Raw genomic sequence first — 25,389 nt, 5'->3', positions numbered from 1 at the left:
CTAGTGGCCAAGTGCGAATTGAGAGACAGCCAAAGAGTGAAGACAGCTGGGACAAACCTGAACTGGAAGCACAGAAATGGTTATACCATGATGAGTTTTATGTCTCGGGAACAGAAACAGTCCCCTGAGTTGGTGATAGGGATCCTCCCAGAGGCAGCTGGCCTTTGCTCCCAGAACCTCTGCATCGCGCAGACTCTTCCTAAGAAAGGGAAGAGGAGACCCAAACTGTCTCCTCCCAGAAATCCTGCCCCTGGCCCAAGTGCTGGAAATGTGCTGCCCAGCCATCGCAGTGGGGTTGAGAATTTCAGCACAATGAAATTTTAACATACTAGGCTCTTTGAATCATCACCTCTTAGAATCCCTGAATTCTGTGAGTTCCTCCAGGCCATGGATCATTTCTTACTCAGATTTGTTCCCTCAGTGCCTAGCACAGAGTCTGGCAGAGTAAAAGTAATGAAACTTTTTTGCAGCCCTAATATATTAGGAGCATCCCTTACAGGGTCATGCTCAAATAAGAGAGAGCCAGCCTCTAAGGGAAGAAAAAAAAATTAAGAATTTCTCTGTTTATCTGTGTTCCTCAGGGAACTAAAAGGGGAACCAATTCATGTTCAAGTAAGAGAGATCCAGCCTCTAAGGGAAGAAGAAAAAAAAAAATTAAGAATTTCTCTGTTTATCTATGTTCCTCAGGGAACTAAAAGGGGAACCAATTAATAACCCCAAGTGGCTGACTCTTTCTCTCAGTTCTTTCTCCCCCAGCACAGCCTCTCTACACGGCATCTCCCCAGGCCCCTCCACTCCTGGCCTCACAGGTAGTTTTCTCCTCTCCTTACCTTGTCCTCATCCCCAGCCCTAAATAACATTTCAACTTGGCCTCTCCAGCTATGACCTTCTCCCTTTCTTTTTTTTTTAATGCAAAAAGGAACTATTTATTACTTTATCTGTTCAACTAACAGATGTTTCTTGAGTGTCTACCATGCTTTGGGGACAGTCCTATGCGCTGGGGATATGGCAGTGAGCAAGACAGACAGACATATCACCTGCCCTCAGGGAACTCACATAGTAATTTTTTTTTCTTTTTGATTAATTTTTATCAGAATATTGTTGATTTACAATGCTGTGTTAGTTTCTGCTGTACAGCAAAGCAAATCAGTTATTTGTATACATATATCCAATCATTTTTAGAGTCTTCTCCCATATAGGTCATTAAGAGTATTAAGCAGAGTTCTGTATGCTATATAGTAGGTCCTTATTAATTATCTATTTTATGTATAGTGGTGTATGTATATTAATCCCAAGATTCTATTTCTGTTCTGTAAATAAGTTCATTTGTATCCTTTTTTTAGATTCCACATATAGGCAATATTATATGCTATTTGTCTTTCTCCGAGTTCACTCAATATGACACTCTCTAGGTCCATCCATGTCCTTGCAAGTGGCACTGTTTTTGTGGTTAAGTAACATTCCATTCTATGTGTGTATCACATTTTCTTGATCCATTCCTCTGTTGAAGGGCATTTAGGTTGCTTCCATGTCCTGCCTGTTGTTAATAGTGCAGCAGTGAACACTGGGGTGCATGTATCCTTTTGAACTAAGGTTCTCTCCAAATATATGTCCAGGAGTGGGATTGCTGGATCATATGGTAATTCAATTTTTAGTTTTTTTTTTAAGGAACTGTTTTCCATAGTGACTGTACCAACTTACATTCCCACCAACGATGTAGAAGGGTTGCATTTTTTCTACAGCCTCTCCAGCATTCCTTGTTTGCAGATTTTTTTGATGATGGCCATTCTGGCCCATGTGAGGCAATACCTCATTGTAGTTTTGATTTGCATTTCTCTCATAATTAGTGCTGTTGAACATCTTTGCGTGTACTTTTTGGGCATCTATAATACTTCTTTTGAGAAATATCTATTTAAATCTTTCACTTGTTTTCTTATTAGGTTGTTTATTTGCTTTTCATATAGAGCTACATGAGCTGTCTGTATATTTTGGAGATTAATACTTTGTCAGTCACTTCATTTGCAGATATTTTCTGCCAGACCTGTTGGTTGCCTTTTAATTTTGTTTTATGGCTTCCTTTGCTGTGCAAAAGCTTTTAACTTTAATAAATTTCCATTTGTTCTTGTTGTTGTTTTTATTTCCATTACTATAGGAAATGGGTCAAAAAAAAACTCTTGCTGTGATTTATGTCAGAGAGTGTTTTGCCTATGGTTTCCTCTGAGTTATACAGTATCCAGCCTTACATTTAGGTCTTTAATCCATTTTGAGTTTATTTTTGTGTATGGTGTTAGGGAGTGTTATAATTTCATTCTTTTACATGTCCAATTTTTCCAGCACCACTTATTGAAGAGACTGTCTTTTCTCTCTTTTCTTGCCTTCTTTGTCATATATTAGATAACCATAGGTGGGTAGGCTTATCTTGTGCTTTCTATCCTATTCCATTGGTCTCTATTTCTTTTTTTGTGCCTGTACCATGATGTTTTGAAGGCTGTAGCTTTGTAGTCTAGTCTGAAGTTGGAGAGACTGATTCCTCCAGCTGTGTTTTTCTTTCTGAAAGTTTCTTTGTCTATTCTGGGTCTTTATGTTTTCATAAAAATTGTAAACATTTTTGTTCTAATTCTGTTAAAATACCATTGGTAATTTGATAGGGATTGCATTGAATATGCATATTGCTTTGAGTAGTGTGGACATTTTCATAATATTGATTCTTCCAATCCAAGAACATAGTATATCTCTTCATCTGTTTGTGTCATTTTTTTCTTTCTTTCATTAGTATCTTACAGTTTTCTGAGTAGAAGTCTTCTGCCTCCTTAGGTAGGTTTATTCCTAGGTATTTTATTCCTTTTGATGTGATGATAAATGGAACTGTTTCCCTGATTTCTCTTTTTGATCTTTCATTGTTAGTATATACGAATTCAGAGATTTCTGTGTATTACTTTTCATATTCTGCAACTTTACCAAATTCATCGATGAGCTCTAGCAGTTTTTTGGAGGCATCTTTAGGATTTCCTATGTATAGCATCACCTTGTCTTCATGCAGTGACAGTTTACTTCTTTTCCAATTTGGATTCCTTTTATTTCTTTTTCGTCTCTGATTGCCATGACTAGGACTTCCAAAACTATGCTGAACTAAATTGACAACACTGGACATCCTTGCCTCATTCCTGATCGCAGAGGAAATGCTTTCAGTTTTTCACTATTTAGAATGATTCACTATTTGTCATATGTGACTTTTATCATATTGAGGTAGGTTCCCTCTGTGCCCACTCTCTTAGAGAGCTTTTTTTTTAATCATAAATGGGTGTTGAATTTTGTCAAAAGTTTTTTCTGCATCTATTGAGATGATCATATAGTTTTTATTCTTCAGTTTGTTAATGTGGTATTTCACAGTGTTTGATTTACATGTGCTGAAGAATCCTTGTATCCCTGAGATAAATCCCACTTGATCATGGTGTATAATGCTTTAATGCATTGCTCCATTTGGTTTGTTAGTACTTTGTTGAGGATTTTTGAATCTAAATTCATCAGTGACATTTGCCTGTAATTTTCTTTTTTGTGATATCTGTCTCATTTTGGTATCAGGGTGATGATGGCCTTATAGAATGAGCTTGGGATTATTCCTTCCTCTGAACTTTTTTGGAAGAGTTTCAGAAAGATAGGTGTTAACTCTTCTCTAAATGTTTGATAGAATTCACCTGTGAAACCATCTGGGCCGACTTTTATTTGTTAGGAGTTGTTTAATCGCAGTTTCAGTTTCAGTACTTGTGATTTGTCTGTCCTTTTTTTTTTTTCTGTTTCTTACTGGCTTAGTTTTTGGAAGACTGTACATTTCTAAGCATTTGTCTATTTCCTCTAGGTTGTCCATTTTATTGACTTGTAGTAGTCTTTTATGATCCCTTGTATTTCTGTGGTGTCAGTTGTAACTTCTCATTTTGCATTTATAATTTTATTGATTTGAGTTCTCTTCTCTTTTTTCTTGATGAGTCTGCCTAGTTCAGTTCAGTTTAATCTCTCAGTTCTGTCGACTCTTTGCAACCCTATGGACTGCAGCACGCCAGGCCTCCCTGTCCATCACCAACTCCGGAGTTTACTCAAACTCATGTCCATTGAGTCAGTGATGCCATCCAACCATCTCATCCCCTGTCATCCCCTTCTCCTCCTGCCTTCAACCTTTCCCAGCTCAGGGTCTTTTCAAATGAGTCAGCTCTTCACATCAGGTGGTCAAAGTATTGGAGTTTCAGCTTCAACATCAGTCCTTCCAGTGAATATTCAGGACTGATTTCCTGTAGGATGGATTGGTTTGCCTAAAGGTTTTTCAATTTTGTCTTCTTCTTAAAGAACCAGCTTTTAGTTTCATTGATCTTTTGTATTGTTTTCTTCATCTCTATTTCATTTATTTCTGCCCTGATCTTTATGATTTCTTTCTTTCTACTGACTTTACATTTTTTTTCTTCTGCCTTCTCTTTTTGCTTTAGATGTAATGTTAGGTTGTTTATTTGACATTTTTCTTGTTTTCTGGGGCTTCCCAGGTGGCTCAGCTGGTAAAGAATCCACTTGCAATATGGAAGACCTGGGTTCGTTTCCTGGGTTGGGAACATTTCCCTGGAGAAGGGAACAGCTACCCACTCCAGTATTCTGACCTGGAGAATCCCGTGGACTGTATAGTCCATGGGGTCTCGAAGAGTCGGACACGACTAAGCAACTTTCACTTCACTTCACTTCACTTCACTTTGTTTCTTGAGGTGTTGCTATAAACTTTCCTCTTAGAACTGCCTTTGCTGCATCATAGGTTTTTGGATCATCATGTTTTTCTGCCTTTCTTCTCTGGCCATCTTTCTACCTTTCCTTAAGACTAGAAATGACAAAAGATCTGAAAACTGGGGTGGAAACCTTAGAACACATTTAGGATGGAAAAGCGGAAAGTGTTAAATATCAAGGAGGCAAATCAAGGTAGTCAAGGGCAGTATTCAAAAGGAAAGATTGGGCAGGAAGCACTCATCTCCACCGCAGTTCAATGAACCATCCTGGGTAGGTTGATAAACAGGTGGATAAAAGGAACATCAGAGCCTGCAAGGACCCAGAACCCACCGCATTCTCTCCCAGTCCCCCACCAGTACCAGAAACTCTCTCTGGATTGTCCAGAGTTTATCCAGCTTCCATGGGAACACATGTGGGAATTGGGAACACCTAGAGGATATTAGATCCTATTGGAGGCTCATTTCTTCCTGAGCCCTAAATTGGGAAGATCTTAGGAGGCTGGATATAGAGCAGGAGCCCTCAGGCAAAGCTAAATGCAGAAAGACCTTCAAATGGACAGATCCTGCCACAACTGCCTCTCCCCTATGGTACATTCCTGAAGAAATGGGTAGAGAAGACCAGGAAGCAAATGAGGGAGAGGAAAGAATAACAGGAGTAGGTGGGTTGAGTGCTGCCTCTGCCTGGGCCCAGAACCCTGGCCAGTAGAAGCACAGGCTTGATTCCACAGCATGTTTGGGAGCATATCATACAGGGCCCATACCCAGCATGTCCTGCAGTCCTGGGACTGTGGCCTTTATTGCCACCTTGCTCCCACCATTAAATGCAGAGTTGGTTTTGAATGCTCATTCTGTTTCCCTGCTTCTCCTGAAAACTTGTCTTTACTTACCAAAGCCAGCTAGCAGGAGAGTGGGCTTCATCTGATGTGTGCAGGAGTCCCCATTAGACTGGCCACTGGAGGCCACTTTTAATAAGCATATCAACACCACCGTATTGTCCTCTTGCCCTCCAAGGGAAGGATCTCCCACTCTGTAAGCACACCCTCACTGCTCAGAGGTGGGGGTTCACTTCCTTGCTTACATGTACATATCACGAGGTCACAGATAAGAAGATCTGCCTTCTCAGCAGCCCTGGAGCCTCTTGTTCTGGCTTTCAGAGGCAGCAACTGGCATATGCTGGAGCAGGGGAGTGAATGGTCCGTTGAAGCATTTTCAGTAACTCTAGCACACTCTTCTTGTTCTGTATTGTGCTGTTGGGCAGCCATCCAATAGTACCGGTTGCTGGCATGGAGATGTTTCTGAAACAGCTGGGCGGGCTCATAGAGTGGGAATTACCAAGAGATAATGGGATTGTGTACGAGAGGTGTGTGGGGGAGTATTCAAAAGAAAACAGTAGTAATATCTGGTCAAGATGGCTTTGGAAAAGGCAAAAGCTGTAAATTTAAAAATAGAACCTTTCTCTTTGTGGCAAAGATCAGTGGAATCTGATATGGCTTTTGAAAACTGAAGATTTACATTTCCAGTGGTACTAAGGTGCCAACCCAAGTTGGCCTCTTCCTTTCACTAGCGTATAAGGTGATTTGAGCACCTGCCATGTGGTGATCTCTGTGCTGTGTATATCGGGAACATATGAGAGTTTAGTGCAATCTCCCATCAGACAGAGCCCAGTTAAATCCCAGCTCCTTCATTCACTGGCTGTGTGTCCTTTGTGTTTATCAAATGTCTCTGTGCCTTCATCTTTTCATCTTAGGAATAATGCTTGTATCCTAGATTGTGCAGATTCAAGGAGACAGTATATGTAAATATTGTAAGGAGCAGAGCAGAGCACATTGTCAATGCTTAAAAATTAGATGTGACTAATTTTAGTAAATATTTTAATAAGATCCAAGGTAGACTCTGGTGAGTGCCACATTGGAAGAAATTAGAAAGAAAGAGAAATAATGTGAGAGAGAAGCAGAGACCTCTTAGATGAAGAGACACAGGCAAAATTTATAACATCTCTCCCACTCTATGGTACTGATGGGAAGGTATCCTCGTCTTGAATCTTCACATTCATTTTCATCAAAAAGATTTGAAAGGATAAGAGAAATGTATGCAGATAAAAATTTCCCAGAGGTGGAGGTCATTTTAAGAGACAAAAGTAACAGTTAATAATGATTAATTATTAACACTCATGTGTCAGAGGGCTTCCCTGTGGCTCAGTCAGTAAAGAGATCGCCTGCAGTGCAGGAGACACAGGTTCAGTCCCTGGGTGGGGAAGACCCCCTGGAGAAGGGTATGGCAGCCCACTCCAGTATTCTTGCCTGGAGGAGTCCATGGACAGAGGAGCCTGGCGGGCTACAGTCTATAGCACCGCAGAGTCAGACAGGACTGAGCGACTAAATCACCACCACCCGTGTGTCATAAAATCTAAGACACACAAATATTTCACACACCATCAAAAAAGAACAAAAGCCACAAATTGAACAATGGCACAGTGTTTTTTTTTTAACAGCAGTTGTAAGAGGCATCCAATTTCAGATATGTGGAAAGGTGGGGTAAAACGTATATCTGAGAATCAGTGAAGTACGTCATGTGCCATAGTCTATAATAATGGTGACACGTTTTGAAAGCATTTTTTTTTTCATTGAATGCCCACCGTTAAATAGGTATAATGGAATCTATTGAGGTATAATGAATTGGCCTAATGTTCTGTAACAAGTAAATACTGGAGCTGGCAATCAGGTTCAGAGTTGCCTGGCAAAAAGTTCAAGGGCATATACCCCGTGCTATACATGAAAGACCTAAAACCCAGAGCAGCCGGGTGAGAGGGACAGGGAGAAGGCCAAGGACTAGCTCAGGTCCTAGCGAGCCCTGAATGCCAGGGTGCAGGCTGGCCCTCCCCTCCAGAATCACCCCCTCCAGAATCTTGCCCTCGAGTATTGGCTGCTGAGCCCTGTCGTACGGCAGGCACTGTGGGGAGGGCAGCCCTGAATAAGACACAGAGCAGGTCCCTGCCTTCGTGGAGCTCACAGCTGGGCGAAGGGTCAACATCCAGCCAGACTGTTTAAGAGTGAGGGTGTGCACAGCACACACATCTAGTGGAAAAGAAAAGAAAAAAAAAAAAAAAAGCACATCCTGAAAGTGTGGATTAAGTTTTATTCAGGGACCTTACTGAGGATGATAGCCTGGAAACAACCTCTCAGATAGCTGTAAGGGACTGTCCCAAAGTGGTAAAGGAGGAGCCAGGATACGTAGGAATTTTGCTGAAAAATAAAAATAAAAACTTGAACATCAAAAGATTACTAGTAATCACAAGAAAACAGACATCTCAAGTCAATGACTTTAGTGCTTGTCTTTGGGAAGATTCAAGTGTCTGGGCGCATTGAAGTTATTCCTTTGATAGGCATCTTTACTATTTAGGGCCAGTATCCTATTTTTCTCCATCCTGAATTCCCCTCAGGGCGAGCCTGGCGGAAGTGACTTTTCATGACCGGAAGAGTGGGTCAGGGGAAGGAGCAGAGTGCGGCAGCAAGCAGTGGTGCTCACCAGGCATCCCCTACATTACCCAGCTCGCCTAGCAGGTAGGTTAGGGCCATGTAACCAATTCTGACCAACAGACACAGAGAGAAAGTGACCTTTGACACTTCCAGGCTGAGTCAGCAAAGTGCCAGATGCCTCATCCAACCGTCCTTTTGCACAGTGACCTTTGAGGTCACTTCTCTAGATGGAGAAGGACCACCCATCCCACACTGCACCTCACAGGAGTGGGACATACACTTCAGTGCATTAAATGACTGAAATTTGTGGGTTAGTTTATTATCACCACATACCCTAACCAAGCATGACTAATCCGATAGGAAAGAGCGTTCCATGCAGGGAGAACAGAAAGTGGAAAGGCAAGAGAACTTGGAGGAATCGAATACTCTCTTTCCTGGAACAAGAGCACCAACGGCTTGTGACATGAGATGAAGCTAAAGAGCTGGGGGTGCCTTCCAGGGCCCCACAGGCCATTAGGAAGCATGGGTTGCCAAGGATTGGAAGCAGAGTAGATCAGGTGACAGATGCTGGAGACTCAAAGTTCTGAGAGTAGCAATACGTGCAGTCTGTGTGGGGGCCGAGAGGAAGAGAGCCGGGTCAAAGTCACCTCCACAGTCTTGAGCTTGAGACACCAGGATAATGGTGGTATGTTCAACAGGAGTGGGAAAATCCAGAGAGAACCTGATCTGTGGAGGACACTGATGGGTCTGCCTTGGGACACGTGGAGGCTGAGGTTCTAAAGGAGCATCTTCCAAGGGAATTCTCAGGGCTGGGCCGGTAGGTTCAGGGGCCACCCTGTGCTCACCCCTGGGCTGCAGCTCCTGCCTCTGTCCCTTCACAGCAGGTTCAGTTAGAACATACTCTTTAGAAGGAGGCTCTTTTATGACAGCCAGGGTTTTCCTACATGGTTTATAAAGACCTATTAATTGCACTAATTTATCTATCAGCTTTTTTTGAAATGAGCTTCTAAGACATAATTAGACAGTTGTCACTAAACCTATGGAACCATTCCCTGTGAGCAATCAGCGATGAGAGAGTAAGCTGTCCTTTGTGGCTGCCACCTCAGGTGGCCACAGGAAAACACAAAGAGACAGAGGTATATGTTAATGGGGCAGGGAAGAGGCCACCACCCGGTGAGTTGCCCCCAAGAGAGGAATGTGCTGAGGCCCAGTGGTGGTTTGGCATGCTGGAGATGACTTTTACCCACTCCGGGATCTGGTTTTTAACTCTTAGGATTCTTCCAAGCTGGTAATAGCTTGATTTGGATGCAGTGGGAGTATTGACAGCACAGGAATCAGCAGACACTACAGTTGAGGGTTTTTGTGGAAGGAGGTGGGAGCCTCTTTACCAGCACATCACTGGTTTGTACCAAAGGGAGGTTGCAGCAACAAGGCTGTATAGCACAGGGGACTCTGCTCAGTGTTATGTGGCAGCCTGGATGGGAGGCAGTTTGGGGGGAGAATGCATGCATGTGTGCTCAGCTGTGTCCAACTCTTTGCGACCCACAGACTATAGTTTGCCAGGCTCCCCTGTCCATGGGGTGCTCCAAGCAAGAGTACTGGAGTGGGTTGCCATTTCCCCCTCCAGGCAATCTTCCCAACCCAGGGATCAAACCTGCATCTCTTGTGTCACCTGCATTGGCAAGCAGATTCTTTACTGCTGAGTCACCTGGGAAGCCCCTTGGGGAAGAATGGATACATGTGTACGTATGGCCAATTCCTTTCTCTGTCCACCTGAAACTGTAACAACATTGTTAATAGGCTATACTGGTGGCTCAAATGGTAAAGATTCTGCCTGCAGTGCCTGGGAGACCCAGGTGCAACCCACTCCAGTACTCTTGCCTGGAGAACCCTATGGACGGAGGAGCCTGGCAGGCTACAGTCCATGGGGTCGCAAAGAGTCAGACAGGACTGAGCGACTTCACTTTCACTTTCTTTCAATACAAAAGAAAAAGTTAAAAAAAAAAAAAAAAGGCAAAAAGACGTCGCAGAAACATAGGGTTGGAAAGGCATCTCTCTCTGGCTCCACCCAGTGCTCACGTGAAAATCCAAGTGCCGTGTGTCACTGCCCTTCCCTCGCCCTCCAGCTCCAACCCATCAAGTCTGTGGAAAGAAAAGGAGATGCCAGACCCCGTTCCCATAATATCTCCGAGCCCCTCCCTACTCCCATTTTTTGACAGCCAGGAAGGTTGAGCAGAGTCCCAGCATTATTCTTGGTACTGAGGTGAAGTATGATTGATACTAAAGTTCTCGCCACCCTGACAAGTGGAGGTTTGGCGTGAGATTTAACTTGATTTAGAAAAATACAGAAATATGACATTTCTTATACCCGTGGTGTGGAATGAAATTCATACCAGTTGAAGGCATGGGTGGATTGACGGATGGCTGCTTGGCTAGCAGGTAGAAAGAGAAAAAGAGAAGCAGAAAAGGAAAGACAGGAGAAACAGAGAAAAGAGATGCACATATGCATGCTTGTATGTGCATAGAAAATTCTAGAAAGCTACATAGAAATTGTGGACAGTGAGTATTTAAAGGATTATTTATTATAGCTCTGCTCTCTTCTGAATATTTCACCATAAGCAAACATTACTTTTATAATTCTTAAAACATTTGAAGTGATTTTCTCACTCCAAACATTATGAATATGTTCGGTTGCGTGCTGGACTTCCTTGGTGGCTCATACGGTAAAGAATTTGCCTGCAATGTGGGAGACCAGGGTTCAATTCCTGGGTCAGGAAGGTGCCCTAGAGGAGGGCATGGCGACCCACTCCAGTATTCTTGCCTGGAGAATCCCACGGACAGAGAAGCCTGATGGGCTGCAGTCCATGGGGTCGCAAAAAGTGAGACGCAACTGAGAGACTAATGCTAAACCATACTGTAGGTTGCATGCCGAAGGAAATTAAGGCTGTAGATGGAATTTGGGTTACTAGTCAGCTGACCTTAAAATAGGGAAATCATCCTGAATTATCCACATGGGCCCAGTGTAGTCACAAGGGTCCTTAAAAAATAGAAAAGGAAGGCAGAGAAAAAGATGTGAAGAGTCGCAAGCCAAGAAAGCTTTGTGACCTCTAGAAACTAGAAAAGAGAAGGGAACCAGTTTTCCCCTGGAGCCTGCAGAAAGGAATGTAGCCCTGTGACACCTTGCCTTTTTTTAATTGTCTGACATTATTAGCATTATTATTGTTTTCTTTTTTTATTTTTAATTGGAGGATGGTTGCTTTACAATGTTGGTTTCTGCTCTGTAACAAAGTGAATCACCCACAAGTCCACCTATGTCCCCTCCTCCTTGAGCTCCCTCCCACCTCCCCCATACCGCCCCTCTAGGTGACACCTTGATTTTTGCTCAATGAGACCCCCGTCAGACTTCTGACCTGATTCAGCCACTCTGTCCCCTCCCCGCTGACCCAAGAGCAGCGGCCTCACACCGTGGACAGCTTGGCTGAGCTGCGGGAGCCCCAGAGCTTCCGCCCCGGCTGCCGGCTCCAGGCCTTGCATCGACAGAAAGACTTCCATCCCCACGGTTGTTGTCATTGCTGACGTGCAGAGGAACGGCAGCAGCACTATAAGAGATGAATGGAGGGGTGAATTATTAATGCCCACGAAAGAAATTTCTGACCCGATTAGTATTCCATCGTTAGCTGTGTCTCTCATGCCAACACGCTGATTTTATCCCACCAGCAGATCAAGGGACAGGCCGCACCTGGCCAGACTGGATTTCCTCAGTTAACAAGGGTGAGGAAAACTGTAAATTGTCGGTAATGTATTGATGGCCCTGCTTGGCACAGTAACACTCTGCCTTTCTCCTTTCATGGCGGCGCACACCTGGCTTCCTTTTGTTATCAAGGCGCATGGTTGCTGTGAGAAACGCTGCTGATCTGATGCTGAAATGGGTACAGAGAAATCTTTGCCTGGGTCCTGGTCCATTCCCTTCTCCGAGATTAGAACTAGGAAAATCAGTGTGGTGGACATCATCTCATTGGTAAGGCTGCCCTTCTCTCTGTGGGCAGCCAAGAGGCCAAACCCAGCCTATACAAGCATGCACATCTGGGCACCCCTGTGGGCACACACACAGGCTCGTGAGTGCCCAGGAAACACAGTCACACACACAGAGGGACCCACATTTGGATGCACACACATGCACACAGGTACTGATGCTCAGACAGGCCAGGGGTGGTGTCCGCACCTCTTGGCTGTTCCCTCTGAATGAAGCATTCTAACTCAGAGACTCCCCATCTCTGGGGAAATAATCTTCAGATTAGTCTGCCTGCCTGCCAGGAGCACTGGGCCATCCATGCCTGATTTTAAAAACAAACAAACAAACATGTTATTTCAGGAAGTGTTGGGAGCCTCCAGGTGTTCTGGAACCCAGGGAAGGTGCTGTTGCAGGGTTGTGGGACCCTCGTTGCTGCCTGCAGCATTCAGAGGGGAGTGTGTGTGGTGTGTGTGTGTGAGAGCCTCCTCAGCTTCCTACTTAGAGGTGTGTGTGTGTGTGGTGTGTGCGTGTGTGAGCCTCCTCAGCTTCCTACTTAGAGGTGTGTGTGTGTGTGGTGTGTGCGTGTGTGAGCCTCCTCAGCTTCCTTCTTCCTGGCTGCGTCACTGTGGGCAAGTGACTTAGCTCCTCTGTGCCTGTCTCTTCGTTTGTTGTCAGGGTGAATTCGGGTAACACATGTGCTTTGTTAAATGGAGCACCTGGCAGACAGTACATACTCCACAAATGCTGCTGCTGTTTCATGACTGCTAGTTCCACACACATCTAATTGGCGCACGTGCGCACACACACACACACACACACACGTAGATGTCACGCTCGAAGAAGCAGTGGTCAAAAATCTGGCCTTCCAATTTAGTTGGCTCTTTGCTCCATGGTTTTGAAAGCCGCTTGGTAACCGTTTTCTCCTTTTTGCCTCATAAAACCTTGTGAGGTAGGAGGGCTGGAATTATTGGTCCCATTAAAAAAAGCAAATAAGGTGGACAAAGGTCACAAAATGTGCCTGCAAAAAAAAAATTCACTGCAGTGTACTTATAACCACACAGACGCACACACACGTGATCAAAAAACCCAGCGGTTGTGAAGGGTCAATGAAGACAGCACTTTGTAACACATGGTCATTAAGAAATCACATCTATATGTTTTCAGTGATGTGGGAAATGCCTTAGCTACAATTATAAGTGAGAAGAGAAGAGTACAAACTGAATGCCCAGGAGAACTTTTATTATACAGCCAATGGGGAGGGGGAAAGCCTCCCCCAAAATATTAACATCATCCCCAAAGGAAGGTTATACTTTTTTATAAAGATTTTTTTTTAATGTGGACTTTTTTTAAGTCTTTAACTGGATTGGTTACAATATTGCTTCTGTTTCATGTGTTGGGTTTTTCTGGCCAGGAGGCGTGTGGGATCTTAGCTTCCCAACCAGGGATCAGAGCCACAGCCCCTGCATCTTAAGGCAAAGTCTTAACCGCCGGAATACCGAAGAAGCCCCAGGGACGTTATAGTTGTCTGGTGTTTTTCCCTTTCTGCTTTTCAATGTTTTCCAGAATTTTCATGCTGGAGCTATATTCTTTTCATAAAGTAAGAGAAGCTGCTGAGCTGCAATTACCCTGCTGAGTGCATGCATCTGGCTGGCTGAAGAGCAAGCACCCTGAGCCTGTTAACCACGGGAGGGGCGGTGGGATGGTGGGGAGGGACGGGGGGTGGTCACCCACGGGACGGGTGGTGACCTGGCTGCCGGGACAGCACATGGCACCAACATTCTGCACGGAAATGAATCAGCTGACAGACGCCAGTCGCTACCCTTTCAAGCCCTCCCGCCAACCCCATATCCAGACAGGACACTGACCCCCACTCACCTGAGAAGGCATCCCTAGCCCCTCTCGGGAAAGTCGGGTTCACCAACGACATTACACCAATAAGAAGCCCACAGAGTAATAGTTCACTGAGCATCCACTAAGGACCAGCCCTTCAAACACGCTCTCTTCTGACTTTGTTCTCATAACCGACCCATGACACAGGGATTATCCCACATCACAGAAGGCGAAACCAAGGCTTAGGAGGGGGAGGACACTCATCCAGGGGTCCAATGGGTCCAGAGCGGAGTGGGGAACACCCAGGGCTGTCGGTCTCACGTTCTCCACCCGTGTGACAGGCTGGGAAATGGAGGAGCCCCCGGCGTGTGCAGGGAGCACCACCAGTGCCAAGCCCTCGCTGGTTCCTCTCTGAGCGAACAATGGGGAGAATGTCCCCTTGGAGGGTGACTTCGCAATGGTTGTTAATTTCTCCAAGACATGAAGCCTGCAGAGCAGCTGCGCAGAGCCTTCCCTTCCTCCCAGAGCTCTTGTGAGGCTGCTGGGCTCAGGTTAGAGTGGGGGGTCGCAGCTCCTGGCTCAGTGCTGTCTGTACTGACACCATTGCAGAGATGATCGTGCACTTGCTCATTCATGAATTTCCCCATTCACTGAGCAAACCTGAACTGAGCACCTGCTGAGCACCAGGCCGTGTTCTAGCAGCAGCACAAGGCCCTGCCCTCGCGGGGTTCACTTTCCAGGAAAGTGAGACAAGTGACAAGTAAACACCTATTCAAAAATATCTTTTCAGGCTCTCTTAAAAACAATAAACAAGTTTTGGACCCATGATTAATAGAATAATGACCCTTGTGTCTTAAAACCTGAACCCTGTGGATATGACATTTGTTACATGGTGAAAGGAAATTAAAGTTGCACATGGAATGAACCTTGCTAATCAGCTGGTCATAACAGGGGGAAATGACCCCACACCATCAGGTGGGCTCAATGTATGCAAGAGGGAATTAGAGAATTACAAAATGTATCACAAGAGAACACAGTCCTGCCAATGCTTGGATTTTAGCCCGGTGAGGCCCATGTCAGACTTCTGACCTACTTCAGAATCTATAAGATAATAAATGTGTCTTATTTAAGGCTGCTAAGTTCATATAGTCTAATTCAGCACAAATGGGATACTAGTGCTAATGCAGATATTCAGTGTTCCCGCATCATGGAGGCCTTCCCTGCCTACCTTCAGGAGAAAGTTTTCCTGTTTTTGCTGTCTTGGGTTTTTCAATGACCTGCTTTTTCACTTTGTGAAGCAGGGACAGGCTTCCCTGAGGAGGTGACATTGGAGGTCAGGTCTAAATGAGAAGGCACTTGTCGTCCGCAAAACTGACCAGGCAGCGAGGAGGAGAGGAGAGAAGGGAGGAGCAGGCCCATGGCCAGACAGCAAACCAGTCAGAACTCAGGAAAGCACGGCCTGCCCCAGGGATGTGCTGCAGGGGCCCCACTTCACCTCCTGCCTCCTGGGGACCAGCTGGGCAGCCAGAACACCAGCCGGGTGGGGCAGCAGAGGGAGAGTCACGCCACCCGGAGGGACTGGCCCTGCTCTCCCCTCACACCACCTCCTGGGCACTCACTCACCTTTTCCTTTGGAGCAGCTATTTGACCTGTGTCCCCAGATATTCCTGTCAAGGAGGCTGTACATCGTTTTTGGAGCAGTCAGGATAGACGGGCATGGCAACCCACTCCAGTACTCCTGCCTGGAGAATCCCGTGGACACAGGAGCCTGGTGGGCTACATCCGTGGGGTCGCAAAGAGTCAGACATGACAGAGCAACAGCAACATAACAGGATCCCCTGGCAACAAACAAGTGAGGAGGCCCCAGGGATGCCTCCTGGGGAAGGACTCCGCCTAAGCAGAAAGCCTGGGGTGCTGGAGTGGGAGTGGGGACACTGAGTCCCTCTCAGTGCACCTCGAGTCAAAAGTAGGGGACAGGCAACACCCCCTGCAGTGCTGGCGTCCGGCCAGGGGCTGGCTCCTCTGCCCTCCCTCCTTCTTTCACCAGCTTTTTTTTTTTTTAATTGGAGGCTAATTGCTTTACAATATTGTGGTGGTTTTTGCCATACATTGACATGAATCAGCCATGGGTGGACATGTGTTCCCCATCCTGACCCTCCCTCCCACCTCCCTCCCCATCCCATCCCTCAGGGTCATCCCAGTGCACCACCCTGACACCTTGTCTCTTGCATCGAACCTAGACTGGTGATCTGTTTCACATATGATAATATACATGTTTCAATGCTATTCTCTCAAATCCTTACACTCTCGCCTTCTCTCACAGAGTCCAACAGACTGTTCTTTACATCTGTGTCTCGTTTGCTGTTTTGCATATAAGGTCATCGTTACCATCTTTCTAAATTCCATATATATGCGTTAATATACTGTACTGGTGTTTTTCTTTCTGACTTACTTCACTCTGTATAATACACTCCAGTTTCATCCACCTCATTAGAACTGATTTAAATGCATTCTTTTTCAGTTCAGTTTAGTCGCTCAGTCGTGTCCGACTCTTTGCGACCCCATGAATCGCAGCACGCCAGGCCTCCCTGTCCATCACCATCTCCCGGAGTTCACTCAGACTCACGTCCATCGAGTCCGTGATGCCATCCAGCCATCTCATCCTCGGTCATCCCTTTCTCCTCCTGCCCCCAATCCCTCCCAGCATCAGAGTTTTTCCAATGAGTCAACTCTTCGCATGAGGTGGCCAAAGTACTGGAGTTTCAGCATTAGCATTATTCCTTCCAAAGAACACCCAGGGCTGATCTCCTTCAGAATGGACTGGTTGGATCTCCTTGCAGTCCAAGGGACTCTCAAGAGTCTTCTCCAACACCACAGTTCAAAAGCATCGATTCTTCGGCGCTCAGCTTTCTCCACAGTCCAACTCTCACATCCACACATGACCACAGGAAAAACCATAGCCTTGACTAGACGGACCTTTGTTGGCAAAGTAATGTCTCTGCTTTTCATTATGTCTATGTTCCACAGCTTTCTTATCCATTCGTCTGCTGATGGACATCTAGGTTGCTTCCTTGTCCTGGCTATTGTAAACAGTGCTGCAATGAACATTTGGAGTACACGTGTCTCTTTCAATTCTGGTTTCCTTGTTTCACCAGCTTTAACTTCTAACTTGATGTGCCCTGAACCAAATCCAGAATCTTTTCCCCAGACCACTTCCTCTCCCCATTTTCCTCGCTTGTGATCGAGGGGATCCCTCTTGCATCATCTGCGCTTACTGTCTTAAGGTTGCCTTTGACCCCTTCTTCTTGGCCCCCTTCCCCCGCCCACTGTCTGGCTGTATCCCCTCTCTCAGGTTGCTCTTCAGCCCCCATCCGCAGCTGGTGCAAGCACCATCGCTGACTCACTCTGTCATCCCCACTGAGGACATTGTCAGCATTGGGTGGTTTGTTTGGAAGAATGTTGTCCTCTTGTGGGTTTGTTTGGGTTTTTAAAATTTTTATTTTATTGGAGAATAGTTGATTTACAGTGTTGTCTTAGGCTCAGATGTACAGTAAAGTGACTCAGTTATACATACATTCATTCTTTTTCAGGTTCTTTTCTGTATAGGTTATCACAGAATATTCGATGGAATTCCCTGTGCTATACAGTAGGTCTTACTGGTTATCTATCTTGTATATAGTTTTGTGTGTGTCTGTGTCTGTGTCTGTGTCCATTCGAAGCCCCCACCACCACATGTTTCCCCTCTGGTAATCATAAGTTTACTCTCAATATCTGTAAATCTGTCTGTTTTGTAAATATGTTCATTTGTATAATTTTAAAATTAGATTCCACATGTGAGTAATATGATATTTCTCTTTGTCTCACTGACTGCACTCAGGATGACAATCTCTGGGTCCATCCATGTTGCGGCAAGTGGCATTATTTTGGTCAAAATTTTTTATGGCTGAGTGATATTCCATTGTATATGTGTACCACATCTTTTTTATCCACTTCTCTGTCAATGTACCTTTATTTTCTTTTTGTTGCAATGGTAGATTAGATTGTTTCCTCCATTTCTCTTTCTGATCTTTCATTATTAGTGTAAGGAATGCGAGAGATTTCTGTGTGACTTTACTAAATTCATTGATGAGCTCTAGTAGCTTTCTGGTGGCATCTTCAGGATTTTCTATGTATAGTATTATGTCATCTGCAAACCTTGACAGCTTTACTTCTTTTCCTATTTGGATTCTTTTCTTTTCTTTTTTTTTCCCCTCTCATTGCCATGGCTAAGACTTCCAAAACTATGTTGAATAATAGTGGCAAGAGTAGACACTCTTATCTTATCCTGATCTTAGAGGCAATGCCTTCCGGTTTTCACTATTGAGGATACTGTCTGCTATGGTTTTCTCATATATAGCCTTTATTATGTTGAGATAGGCTCCCTGTATGCTCACCTCCTGGGGAGGTTTTTATCATAAATTGATGCTGAACTTTGTCAAAAACTTTTCCTGCCTCTACTGAGATGATCATATGTTTTTTATGCTTCAGTTTGTTAATCTGGTGTATCGCATTGATTGATTTGCGTATATTGAAGAATCCTTGCATGCCTGGGATAAATCCCAGTTGATCATGGTATATGATTCATGTATTGCTGGATTCAGCTTGCTAGTATTTTGTTAACGATTTTTGCAACTATGTTCATCAGTGATATTGGCCTGTAATTTTCTTTTTTTGTGATATCTTTGTCTGGTTTTGGTATCAGGGTGATGGTGGCCTCATGGAATGAGTTTGGGAGTGTTCCTTCCTTCTTCTGCAATTTTTTGAAAGAGTTTGAGAAGGATAGGTGTTACCTCATCTCTAAATGCTTAATAGGATTCTCCTGTGGAGCCATCTGGTCCTGGACTTCTGTTTGTTAGAAATTGTCTTTTTGTGTTTTGTTTCACTTTTTCAGGAAGTGATTGCAGTATTTCATTCCTGATTAAGTTGCCCAAATCACCACCCAAATCTCCTCTGTGGAATAGATACTCACAGCGACAGCCCAGCCAAGCCAGTACTCTAGGTGGCTCCTCAACAAGACAAGATTTTAGACTCTTTTCTTCCTACTGAGCCCTGAGATTAACTTCCTCTTTCCTGGTGAGATTGTTTAACAGGGCAGGGAATATTTATGGCAGGCCTCTTCAAAAGAGGGCAGAGCCTGGGCAGGGCCAGGAGGAGCTGGCCACCCCGAGGTGCCTCTGAGTCACTCTGCCCTCCCTCTGGACTGGCCACATCTACAGTACCCCCCACAGAGACCCCAACCCCCTTCAGGCTGATCCAAGGCAGTGGTTGGCAGAGTCAGAGACCCAAGGCTCCAGCCAGGAATCTCACCTCCTGCACAGAAGCAGGGAAGAGGGAGCCACGCGCCCTCAGGTATGTTTCCACCAAAATGGAAAGGGCTGTACTTCTGGGTCCGCATTACTGAGAGAAAGAAACACGGAAGCAGGGTAGGTAGAAAATGAGGAATGGAAGAGCCTGAGTGAGAGGCACGAAAGGAGAGGAAGAAGAAAACTGCACAGTCAGACTTCTGAGATCAGACTCAGGAAGGCAGCAGATTTCATCTGAGGGACCAAGTCTGATGCCTGGATCGTGGACTGTGATGAGGATTCTGAAGTTAGACTCAGGCTCAGTGCCAAGGTATGCCATGATTGCTTAGTTACCTCTGGGCACAAGGAGATGGGGGACATCCAAGCCAGGGCTCTTGTTCCTTAACCACAGGGGCCCCTTGTTTATTCATGAATGCACTCATCTCTTCCTTCAGAAGATACATTTGACCATCAACTCTGAGCCACACAGATACTTGAAGAATGAGTGAAGAAGGAAGGAGTATTGTTCTTTGCCCCACCTTTCATTTCCTCTGAAGATAATTACTTGAAAAGATGCAACAAAATATATGGTCTTGAGAGATTTTCTAGCTGTGTAATGTCAACCTAGTCCCTTCCTTTCACTAAGCCTCAATTTTCTCATCTGTAAAATGAGAGTGATAGTTTCTGGATCTCCCGTTTTCCCCTGTAGTTCTCATTGTCTAGAGATAATAATAATAATGATAATCACTAAAGCATAAAATAAGCACCTACTATGTACTTAGCCAGGCTCTGTGCTAAGTACTGTCTAGGTAACAACACTTTTACTCTTCGTATCACCTCTCTGAGGAAAGCATCAGTACTACTCCCACTTTTCAGATGAGGAACCAAGGCACTGAGAGATTAAACTGCTCTCTAGGGCAGTGTGGCTACAAAATTTGTGCTCCCCACCCCCACTCTGCAGCCTCATTGGTGCATCCTGAGTCCATGGCTGGAAGAGAGATGGTGCAGGAGTATCCATCCAGATGCGTCCCTCAACAGGCATTAATTGAGCACCTTCTGCATGTCAGGAACAAGGACGTAATGACTAACCAGACATGGGAGCAAAAGGCATATGGTTCTAGCCAGAAAGTCAGAGAGAACTTGCATGGATAATCGTTGCAATACAGGTTTGACATGTGCCATGCAGGAGATAGCTCAAAAGTCAGAGCAGACCTCTCTGAGATGAAATGTGCAAACCAGCACTTTCAGGGTAGGAGTGGAGGGGAGGGGAGTGCTTGGCACCCTGTGGGATCTAAGAGAAGGAGGGTAGAGTGGGTAAAGGAGAGGGCAGGAGCTGGTGGGGAGGGGTAAGGTCAGTGAGGTGGTCACACCCAGGCTGAGCACAGCTGTGAGGAGTGTTTTCCCAGTGTTTGCTCCAGTCTGTCCATCTTTCTGCCTCAGTGCATCTGCCAGCCCCCATACAGGCTGGCCCCTGCCCGCCTGAAGTCATGCCAGGCCAGCCGATATCAGACGTGCCAGTCTCACCCAGAAGAAGCAGCTGCCACTGGCTTTGCCGTTTTTGGTCACTGTTTGCATATCTCTTCCTGAGCTTCACTCCATGTGTACACACAGGCACAGCTCCTCCGTTCCAGTAGGAATTGGAAAGTCTGCAGAGCCAACGGGCCTTTCCCAGGGTGGGGGTCACTTGAAGCCGTGAATGACGAGCACGTCCTTGGGCTGGGCAGCTGCTCCTTCTCAGAGGAGCCTCAGCTGTCTGAGCCTCCTTATCTCGGAAAAATGAGGACGCTCATAACTTCCTTGGCAGTTTGACTGGTACAACCTCTGAAAAAGACTACATAAAGTGGCTATCAGGGCTTCCCTGGAGGCTCAGATGGTGAAGAGTCCGCCTGCAATGCAGGAGACCCAGAGTCGATTCCTGGTTCAGGAAGATTCCCTGGAGAAGGGAGTGGCTACCCACTCCAGTATTCCTGCCTGGAGAATTCCATGGACAGAGGAGCCTGGCGGGATGCCTGCCCCTAGTAGCTGCAGAATACAGGATGGAACTGTGTCAGAGCTGAGCACTGCCTCATGCCAGATGCTCTGTGCGGTTCTAGGCATTTAGAAATAATTAGACGTTATCTCAGGAGCTCATAGTCTATCAGATTAAACAGTAGATGGATGACTGAGGCTAAGGGGAAGGGGAACAGTACGAGAGAGATGTGTACAGGTTCTACGTGATCAATATTAGCAATAGTGATCATCCTAGGCAATTCGTATCGAGAGTTCATTGTGTGCCTGGAATGGTGCAAAGGGCTTTAGATGGATTATTACCTCATTTCAATATAATAGCATTTCATGGTAGGTCTCATCTCCATTTTACAGATGCAGCGCTGAGGAATAAGGTGAGGTGACCTGGCCAAGGTGGCAGGGCTTGAACGGTAGAGAGAGGCTCTCCGCCTGGGCCATCCAGCTCCAGGGTCCACACTCTGCTGCCCTGTGCCCACGTCCGTCCTCACACACACACCCTGAGGACAGAGCCACGCAGGCCACAGCAGGGATGCCCCACAAAGGAGGCAGCGCTCCACAAAGCACAGGGCCCCCAGGAGAGGCGAGGGCAGCCCTGGCGGAGAAACTGCAGGACCAGAGGCCCGGGGGTGGGGGCCGGAGTCAACAGGAGGGTGAGAGAGAGGCGCGAGCAGGCGCAGCGCCAGGGACTCGGGTCATTCTGCACACGCGGTGGGTTGTGTGTTAGAGGAACATTCTGTGAAAATGTCAGGAATAATCTGGCTTCTGGTAGGAAAGCCATCAGGAGAACACAGAGGAAAAGCCAAGTGTTGGCCTGAATTGTTAGGCCTCTGCGGGGGCTGAGGCATTCAACCTCAGGAGGGATGGGGTCAGATGGGAATTTGAGTCTTGCTCATAAATGTGGCTGTCATTTGAAATGGGAAAATCTTTGTGTCAGGTAATGCTCTTACAGGTACAAGTGACAAAAGCTAATTCAAACCACCCCAACAAAGGACCTATACTGGCTCACGTAATGGCAAAGTCCAGACCTAACTCTGACTTCAAGCAAGGCTTGCTCCAGGGGTCAGATGACATCCCCAGGGCTCTGGCTCTGTCTCGGGATCCTTTCTTCCACGCGGCTTCATTCTCCGCAGCATCTCCTCACACAGTGGCAGACATACCCGTCTGCATCTCCTCACATCTTCTTGCACCTCCAGCTGTATGGCCCTGCATGGCCCAGCAATCCTACCATTGGCCAGAGCTGGAGAAGACTGTTAAAACCAATAAATAACATGAAAACAGGGCATAATGGAAGTAATGGGTTTATTTCCCTCTGAAATAAATGTCACTGGAACAAATTGTTCCAGCCACCAGCCTTATTGCCTATGGATTTATTGGCTGTTTATCTCCCTCTGTATTGGTGACATGATCAATAATTGCCTATAAATACCAGGAGTTTACAAGAAGGACCATTTAGAGAATGAGAGGCTGCCTCTGGTTACTGTGATGACTTCACGCAGGCCTGAGCCACCACAGTCCAGCGTTCACAACAGCCTTGAGGGGCAACTGGAAACCCAGGGTAGGGGGGCCCGGGTCTGGGTGGAGTCACATACATCACCCTCCTTCCAGGAGGGACTCAGCCACACCCTGACTGATGGGGGGGAGGGCGTTTGTGTGCATGAACCCCAGTGAGCTCACATGTCTCTGTCACTTTCAGTCTCCATGTCTCTGCCCCTTTTGCATTCTCTTCATGGCTCTCTACCTTAGTCTTTTTTATTTTTAGAAGAAAACTCTTTAAATTTTAATTTTACTGGATTACCATGATTTACCATGTTGCCTTAATTTCGGGTGCACAGCAGCATGATTCAGTTACATGTATACATGTGTTCATTCTTTTGTAGACTCTTTTCTCACATAGGTTATCACAGAATATTGAGTAGAGTTCCCTGTGCTAAACTCTTCCCTGGTGGCTCAGAGGTTAAAGCATCTGCCTGCAATGCGGGAGACCTGGGTTCGATCCCTGGATCAGGAAGATCCCCTGGAGAAGGAAATGGCAACCCACTCCAGTACTCTTGCCTGGAGAATCCCATGGACGGAGGAGGCTGGTGAGCTACAGACCATGGGGTTGCAAACAGTCGGACATGACTGAGCGACTTCACTTTCACTTTTCCCTGTGCTATATAGTGGGTCCTTGTTGGTTACTATCTTATATACAGTAGTATGTGTATGTTCATTCCAAGCTCCTGATTTATCTACCTGCCCCCTCCCTGGCAGTGTTTTCCCTTTGGTAGCCATAAGTTTGCTAGTTTCTTCTTTTTTTTAATTAGAGTCCACATCTGAATGATATCATATGATGTTTTTCTTTCTCTGTTTGACTTACTGTACTTAGTATGTAGAACCATCCTTTGTGGTAGGAAAAGATGCTTGATATGATTGCAGTTTTCTTAACTTTCTCAAGGCTTGATTTGTGACCCCAGATGTGATCTATCCCAGAGAATGCTCATCGTTTGAATTCGGACACCTACTTTTTCACGCATCAGGGCTTATTCCTACACATGCAAACTCCCTCTCACCCATTGCCTTTCCTTGTTGGGACGCAGTGAGTGTAGGTCAGTCTTGGGTTGCCATGTCTGGCATTTTCACCCTCTGCTATTTGCTGCCAAGGGTGTGAATCTCAGCTCTGCAGCCACAGTTGGAGACCATGAGCATGTCCCTCACCCTCCTCAAGCCTTAACTTCCTCCTGTAAGAGGTGGAGACAGTAGTGTATCCAACTCCTAGGGTTGCTATGGGGATTTGGTAAGATAGGTGTGGAAAATTCTCCCCCTGATTCCACGTGCATGCTAAGCACTCAAAGCTGCTGCTGCTGCTGCTGCTAAGTCACTTCAGTCGTGTCCAACTCTGTGCAACCCCATAGATGGCAGCCTACCAGGCTCCCCCAGTCCTGGGATTCTCCAGGCAAGAACACTGGAGTAGGTTGCCAGTTCCTTCTCCAATGCATGAAAGTGAAAAGTGAAAGTGAAGTCGCTCAGTCATGTCCGACTCTCAGTGACCCCATGGACTGCAGCCTTCCAGGCTCCTCCATCCATGGGATTTTCCATGCAAGAGGACTGGAGTGGGGTGCCATTGCCTTCTTCTAAGCACTCAATAAGTGATAGCTATTTGTATTATTTTATTTATAAGGTATTATTTTTATTATTAGCTCAAACAAGTCTTGCTCAAAAGATCACCCAGAAAACAGTCTGGTCAATGTCTCCTAATAGAGGTGCCAGGAGGAGAATCCCTGGGGACTGGGGTTATGAAAAAGAAATGTCATGTCTCCTGGGAAGAGGAGGTGGTGGCTGGATGGGGGCTCCCTCTCCTGGGGCTGGGATCACACAGGGTGTCATCCCCAGGCAGTGGTCACGTGAAGGTGAGGGGGTTTTCCAGGCAGGCGGGGAGGCCTAGCAGGCCAGAAGGAGAAGCAGAGACCCTCCCCATGCCACCCACAGGCCAGGCGAGTTCTTGGAGTGACCACTTGGTCAGGAGTGGGGAGAAGGGTGGTGCTGTGGGAAGTCGGGGAGCCCAGGACTGGAAAACCCAAGGGGAGGGAAGGCAGGTCAGTTTCATGCTGTTTTGAGTCAGTTTCCTCCGAGGCAGACCCTAGGGAATGTAGCTTATATGGAACGTGACACCAGGCGGTACTGGGGGCAGGGGGCATAAGAGGGTGTTGTTGTATGCAACAGGATGCTGTGGGTGACCGAGCCCCGGTGTCCCAGCAGGGTCTGAGCGACAGAGTGGGCACACCTCAGGGCCGACCCGCTGTACCAGTCCACTCGGGCAGGCTGTATAACCAACTACACAGGCTGAGCAGCTTACACCACAGGAATGCGTGGTCTCCCGTCCTGGGCCGGAAGCCTGGAGTCAAGGTGTCAGCAGGCCGTGCTCCCTCAGAAGGTGCTAAGGGGAAGGAGGGAGCCTCCTACTAACTTCTGGTAGTTCTGTGGTCTGTGGCAGGGTGGCTCCTGTCTTC

At 46.2% G+C, this 25,389-nt stretch overlaps 1 protein-coding gene across 5 annotated transcripts in view; it reads left to right on the top strand.

The window, feature by feature from the left end:
• The window catches only part of FAM3D (FAM3 metabolism regulating signaling molecule D), an 80,075-nt gene that overhangs the window by 10,380 nt on the left and 44,306 nt on the right, over window positions 1-25,389 (top strand). Inside the window, exon 1 of one of the 5 annotated variants that reach the window (XM_040246526.1) lies at window positions 19,313-19,463. The exons of the other annotated variants lie outside the window; for them this stretch is intronic. The gene's annotated coding sequence lies outside the window, so the exon portion shown is untranslated. Of the gene's footprint in view, window positions 1-19,312; window positions 19,464-25,389 lie in introns of those variants that run through there. 5 annotated transcript variants of the gene reach the window in all.

This window comes from Oryx dammah, unplaced genomic scaffold (assembly GCF_014754425.2).
Source record: "Oryx dammah isolate SB20612 unplaced genomic scaffold, SCBI_Odam_1.1 HiC_scaffold_9, whole genome shotgun sequence".
Lineage (NCBI taxonomy): Eukaryota > Metazoa > Chordata > Mammalia > Artiodactyla > Bovidae > Oryx > Oryx dammah.
This window is presented reverse-complemented; position numbering and strand designations above follow the sequence as displayed.